Here is a 6,755-nt window from a genome sequence, read left to right as displayed (position 1 = left end):
AATGATTCCCAAGTTTATCCCCTAGTTTAAAACTCTCTTTTGAGCTTCCAACTCAACTTAATTGTGACTTATATAACATATCCATTTTGATATCACAAAGTCACTTCAAATGTCATTTGTTCAAAATTAAAATTCACGTTCTTTTCTCCACAAATAATTCCTTCTTCAATATTCCCTACCACCATGTATCCATTTATTTATGCCAGAAGCCTACAAGACATTTTCGATGTCTTGAAGCATTCACCACTTGAACCCATTCAATTCCCAAGGACTGCTGATGTCACCTTCTAAATGTTGCTAGGATCCATCCACTTTATTCAATTTAAATTCCATCATCCTAGTCCAAGCCACCATAATCTCACATCTGGACTGGGTTATAGCCTACTAAGCAGTCTCCTCTAATTTATACCTACTTCCTATACACCAACCACTCTCCACATTGCATTTAGAAAATTATAAAATGAATCTCCCAAAAATCTGTTCACTTATTGTGATAATTTGGCACTATATGTACCCCAGAAAACAGGTTCTTAAATTTAATCATTTTCCATAAGTTTGAACCCATTATTAGTAGGACCTTTAGATGAGGTTACTTCAGATAAAGTGTGACCCACACCAATCAGGCTGGGTCTTAAACCTAATACTGAAGTCCTTTATAAGTAGCATTACATTTAGACAAAAAGATAAAGAAAGCCAAAGGAAACAGCCAAAGGTGAACTTCAACAGATCCCAGAAGGGAAGGACGAGACCAGGAGATGCCACCACGTGCCTTGCATGTGACAAGGTAAGGACAAAGGATCTCCAGCAGCCAACCCCAGAATGCCAAAATCCTTGAGGGAAAAAGCATCACCTCGATGGTGTCTTGATTTGGATTTTTTCCTAACTTCAAAACCATGCGTGAATGAATTCTCATTATTTACCCCAACCTATTTCCTGGTTTTTGCTTGAGGAGCCCAGGGAACTAAAATATTATTTTTCTATTTAAGAAATCCTTACCTTGTCAGACTTTCTGGTTCTATTTCCATTTGCACACTGGTCCTTCTTTCTGCTTCTTTCTGCTTCCTACCTACAGGGTCTCCCCTATAGGGTAGCTGATATTAGAATGCTCTCTGTCTTTAGTTGACTAATATGTAATACTCATTCTTCACATCACACCATAAATGTTTCTTTACAGAAGTCTCCCGTGACTACTCAGATTGACTTAGGTGCCTCAGTTATAAGTTCTTATTGCACTATGTACTTTAATAGCTTTAGTAACTTTTAAAATTGAGAAATAACTCCACAAATTCCACTAATTTCAGTAGGGTAGTGATGGTCTTGAACACTGCTTTCTCTTCAGTATCTTGCATAGTGCCTGGCACAATTTCAATATAAATGACATAAAAACATAGAATACATGAATGAATGCATTCTAAGTCTCTCTCTTTCCTGTATCCCAGTCCCTCTGCTTCTCTCTCTCACAAGGAAATTGTTCTGAAGCAAATGTCTTTCATAACTACTGCCAATAAAACTTCCTCCTGAGCTTTAAAAGAAGCATCAGTGAGCAGATTTTCTGAGTGCTTGCAGGATAGCAGAAGAAGGAAGGAGTAGTGGTAGAGGGAGGAGAGAAATGGAAGAACGCATGATCATGGTCACTGTCTCATATGAATTGCTGAATATACATAACCACCTATTTTACTTCTGGGTGGCCTTCACCCAGGAAGGCAGTTAGCTGCTACCACTCTATTAACTGAACTAAAAATATTATGCCTTACCTTTAAGCTCTACACCCATTTTTTATATATTGTGCCTCTATTGCATAATTATTTGTGCTAATGTAGGTCAATGATTCATTTTCAGAGTTCACGATTGACTTCAGTATAGAGATTCAAGAATGAGTATTCATGCATGCTTACACACATGCACACATGCAAACAAGTAGAAACCAAATAGAAAATAAAATTATAATACTATTAGTCTTTGGGTATAGACAATATACATGTCCCTATGTAATTATAAATTTGACAATGATTGTAGTGGCAACAAAGATAAGGCCAGGAGAGTGCATCACATGCACTAGCTTTTTATTTTTTAAATTTTTATTTACTAGGGAGTAACAAAATTTAACGAAAGAATAGTATTTTTCTTTTTAATTTTTGTTTATATTTTCTCCAATTCTTTAATCAATGTATCATATTATTTGAAAACTAAGGTATTCTTTTCTAACCTATATCATTATCTAACCTATATCATTTTATTTGGTAGAAATGAAACATTCAATAAAACAAATATCTAAGAGTAGATATTTTAGGCTTTCTATTTTTACCTTGCTTTAAATACATATTGCCAGCTTCTTGGTTGAAAATGATGGTAATCATCTTTGACTTACTGGATTGCTGGGTGGTACATCATAACACATATTTTAAACAGAAATATATTCATCGTTCTATGGCAACTAGTTTTTTTAAAATTGGTTTGTCATTTTCGGTTTAGGAATGCATATAGTGTGATATTTCTATAGATAAGAGGTATCATCTGGTATATGAAAGAATCATAGATGAAGCAGGAATGAAAATATCATAAGTCTTATATGTAGAAGCATATCATTAAAAATGGCCACATAAGCACTGGATTATACAAAAACTACAAGGTCATATCCCAACAGAATTCATGCTCATAAAGATAATATGAAGAAAAATATTTTCTTTTGTAATACCGTTTGTGATAACAAAAATCTAGAGATAGGTGCAATGCCTAAATCCAAGCGCGATCAGAAAGTTTCTTTAACCAAAACTGCCAAGAAAGGCTTGGAACTGAAACAGAGCCTGACAGAAAAGCCTCAGAAGTGTGTGGACACGTGCAAGTACCTTTTCATCTTCTCTGTGGCCAACTGGAGGAACAGCAAGCTGAAGGACATCCGGTATGCCTGGAAGCACAGCCAAATGTTCTGCAAAACCAAGGTGATAATGGCAGCCTTAGGGCAAAGCCCATCTGACAGGGATAAAGACAACCTGCATCAGGTGAACAAGAAATGGAGGGGTGAAGCTGGTCTCCTATTCACCAACTAAACAAGAAGTAAATGAGAGGTTCATGAAATACACAGAAATGGACTACGCCTGAGCTGGCAACAAAGCCACCTTCACAGTGAGCCTGGATCCTGGCCACTGGAGCAGTTCCCTCACTGCATGGAGCCGCAGCTGAGGCAGCTTGGCCTTCCCACCACCCTCAAGAGAGGTGTGATGATCCTGCTGTCTGACTATGAGGTATGCAAGGAGAGTGATGTGTTGGAGCAGGTCTGCATCCAGAAGCTTTTCGGGTATGAGATGGCTGAATTCAAAGTGACCATCAAAGACTTGAGGGGTGCACAGTCTGGAAGATACGAACAGATGGGAGATGACTCCCCAGGGAGTGCATCTGAGTCTGCAGAACAATCAGAAGAGAAGATGGCGACTGACTGGGATGCTTGGAACTGAGGGCCTCTGGGCAAGTCTTGGCTCTCATCTCCACTGGGCCATGCAGGACTCGTGCACCCTTGGAGGAAGCAGCTGTTTACTTTGCTGTGGATGAAGAAAGAGGATGGGATTGACCATTTCTATAAAGAATAAAGCTGCATCTGCAGGGTTTCTCCCTGTAGACAGCAAAAGGGACTTTTCTTGGAAAAACAATGCCTTTTGATTTGTACTTGTGTCTGGATTCTCAGGATGCTCCAAATTTAAAGTTTTATTACTGGACTCTCAATTCTACTTCATTGATCTATATGCCTATCCTTTTGAAAATACAATACCGCCTCGATTACCCTAGCTTTGTACTAAGTTTTCAAAGTGGAAAGTGTGTGTCCTTCAACTTTGTTCTTTTTCAAGATTGTTCTAGCTATTCTGGGTCCTTGACAAGAACCTTGAAATACTTTTTCAGAGTTAAGACTATTTTGATTTGCCTCATTTTTTCCCCATCATTGTTAAAACCATCAGGAGCAATAATAAAGTCATAATTGGATTTATTATGAGTGAAGGCTTTAAGCAAGAAGTAAAATTAAGAAATCTTTTAAAGAGAGAACTTCTCAGAGACGCTCCGTATCAGGAAGTAGATCTACCTTGCATAACTACACAGATCCAGGGAATAGCATAATAATATCATATGCCTCAGAAAGGTCTGCCTGCTTAATTAGGGTGCAAACGTGAAAGACAAAGGAGGCAGGGAAGGCAGGTAGGTTGAGAGTGAAGAACTTAGTTTTAGAGGAGCATAATTTGATTCCACTGATAAGTTTTAAATAAAGGATACTTTTATTCTTCAGCTTGGTTCCAGAAAGATCATTTTTAAATATAAATTAACCAAAATTTAGTAATTTTTGCTATAAACCAAGACATTCGAAGATAAAAAGTAAAAAGTGTTTGGACCTAACTCCCTTTTGAATGTGCTGTCCATGCTAATGACGCACTTAGCTCTTAAACCTGCTAATTACTGACATGTTATGTTCCTCATATTCCTAGAGTAGATTGTGTATTTAGTCTCAATTATTGTACTGTGTAAGAATCTGGAAAGAATTTGAAGATGGCCTTTTCATCTGTTTCTCCCTAATATTCTTAATTAATTCAGTAGTGCCAGAATTAGAAATTGTAATGCTGGATGAAATAAACTGAGCTTGATATTTTTAAGTAGGACATTGAGGTGCTTCTTAAGAGTAAGTCATTTAAATGGAGATAAAGTCCCAAACAAAACCAGCTCTATTTGGTAGTGACCTTTCCATTATCAGTCAAGGTGACTATTGCTTCTTTTTTGTGTGTGTGTGACTAGCCCAAAGCCTTTATTTTGTTTACATCCACTGCACCGATTCTCTCGGGCTCAATCATTCTCCCTTGCCCCTCTCTCGTTCTCTCTCTCTCATACTCTATAATTCTCTCTCATCTCTGTCATTCATTCTCTCTAACCTCTCACTCTTCCATTCACTTTCATTTGCTTTCTTGTTCCCTCTCTCTCATTCTCCCTCTCTCATTCTCCTTCTTCTCATTCTCCCTCTCTTTCTCTCTCTCTCTCATTCTCTCACCCTAATCCTCTCTCTCACTCTCTGATTCACTCTCATTCTCTCCCTTGCTCCCTCTCTCGCATTCTTTCTCTTGCTTCTTCACCATGCCAAGATTCCCCAGCAACATAAACACCTCATAATAATGACAGGATCAGGGAAGTGGATTTGGCTCAATGGATAGAGTGTCTGCCTACCACATGGGAGGTCCAAGGTTCAAACCCAGGGCCCCCTGACCTGTGTGATGAGCTGGCCCATGCACAGTGCTGATGTATGCAAGGAGTGCCCTGCCACACAGGGGTGCCCCTGTGTAGGGAGAGCCCCACGCACAAGGAGTGCACCCCATAAGGAGAGCCGCCCAGTGCAAAAAAAGTGCAACCTGCCTAGGGTGGTGCTGCACACATGGAGAGCTGACGCAGCAAGATGACACAACAAGAAGAGACACAGACACTGACAAGAATATAAGTGGGCACAGAAAAACATACAATGAATGGACACACAGAGCAGACAACTGCGGGGGGATGGGCAAGTAAGGGGAGAGAAATAAATTTAAAAAAAATAAAAATCTTTTTAAAAAAGAAGAAAATAATGACAGGATCATTGTTCCTTCTTTTCTTTTAGTTTCCCATGAAATCCCTTAGAAGATCGACCTCCCTTTACTTAGCAATCTTCTAATTCAAAATAACAAAGAGTAGCTCTTTGTGCCTGAAGGTATAACATTTTATTACCTGCATGCAGGAAAGAAAATATCTCCAAGTTTCTTTTGAAAGCTAGCTTAAACTGCCTCCAGGAGGCCTTCACAGAATTCAGATTTTTCTTTATTCTGTGTACCTTTAGCACATACAAATTTAATATATAATACCATTTATTCTTATTGATACATCAATTTGTAATTCAGTGCATGCCTTTTCATGTATGCTTCTATTTCTTTCCCAATTATTTTGCAAACTCAAGTTAACATTAATATCTCCTACTTCTTCCAACTCCCATCCCAGCTCTAGTGTCCTAGTGAGCAGTTCATCAAGTACAGTATAGATTTGTCATTAAACATTTTTTTTCTCAAGTACAATTTGACTTTTTTTCTACCCATGCTAAAGTAACCTCTTCCATTGCTGAATATTTGATCATAACTTCCTATTTTATTTTCTTTGTGGATTTAGTGGTGTGCTGGTAAATGCTTAATAACTGGCTTTCCAGAAGACAAAAGAAAACTATCATGTATAGTATTTCCTGATTCCTGTGGTGTAAATTCTCCCTCCAAGGCCAATTTCAAGCTACCGATGTGATGTCACTGAATGTGATGTTGGGCTGAAATGTACATCACTTGCATGTCAATGTGAACAGACTTCAGTACACCACAGTTTGTGACGCTCCCTGCTGTGATTACCTGGTTTATTGTTTTTTGGGTTTTATCTGTTTCCCTTCATAAAAACTAAGCTCCATAATAAAGGGGATTTTTTCTCCCTTCCACCACTCTTTCTCTCCAGGCATAGAACACTGTCTGGCATATAGAAGTGCTTAATAAACTTTCACTAGGTAAAAGCATACTTTTTGACTCAGAAGTGACTATATTCAAAATTTAAAGATGATAACAGTTACATAAACATTTCTAACTGTTAATGGCTGTAGGTTCCAAAAGTTTTGAAATCTCTCATGAGCAGATGAGAAAGAGTAACTCCAATATCACTTTTGAAAGGCATTTTATCTTGAATATCTACTTATCTGAGGCTTTTCCAATATTGTAAATATGAGATTGGAA

The 6,755-nt window shown here is 38.1% G+C and overlaps 1 pseudogene; it reads left to right on the top strand.

The window, feature by feature from the left end:
* Window positions 1-2,729: 2,729 nt before the first annotated feature.
* Window positions 2,730-3,452, top strand: LOC101434891 (mRNA turnover protein 4 homolog pseudogene; annotated as a pseudogene).
* Window positions 3,453-6,755: the final 3,303 nt, after the last annotated feature.

Source organism: Dasypus novemcinctus, chromosome 12 (assembly GCF_030445035.2).
Source record: "Dasypus novemcinctus isolate mDasNov1 chromosome 12, mDasNov1.1.hap2, whole genome shotgun sequence".
NCBI classification, from domain to species: domain Eukaryota; kingdom Metazoa; phylum Chordata; class Mammalia; order Cingulata; family Dasypodidae; genus Dasypus; species Dasypus novemcinctus.
This window is presented reverse-complemented; position numbering and strand designations above follow the sequence as displayed.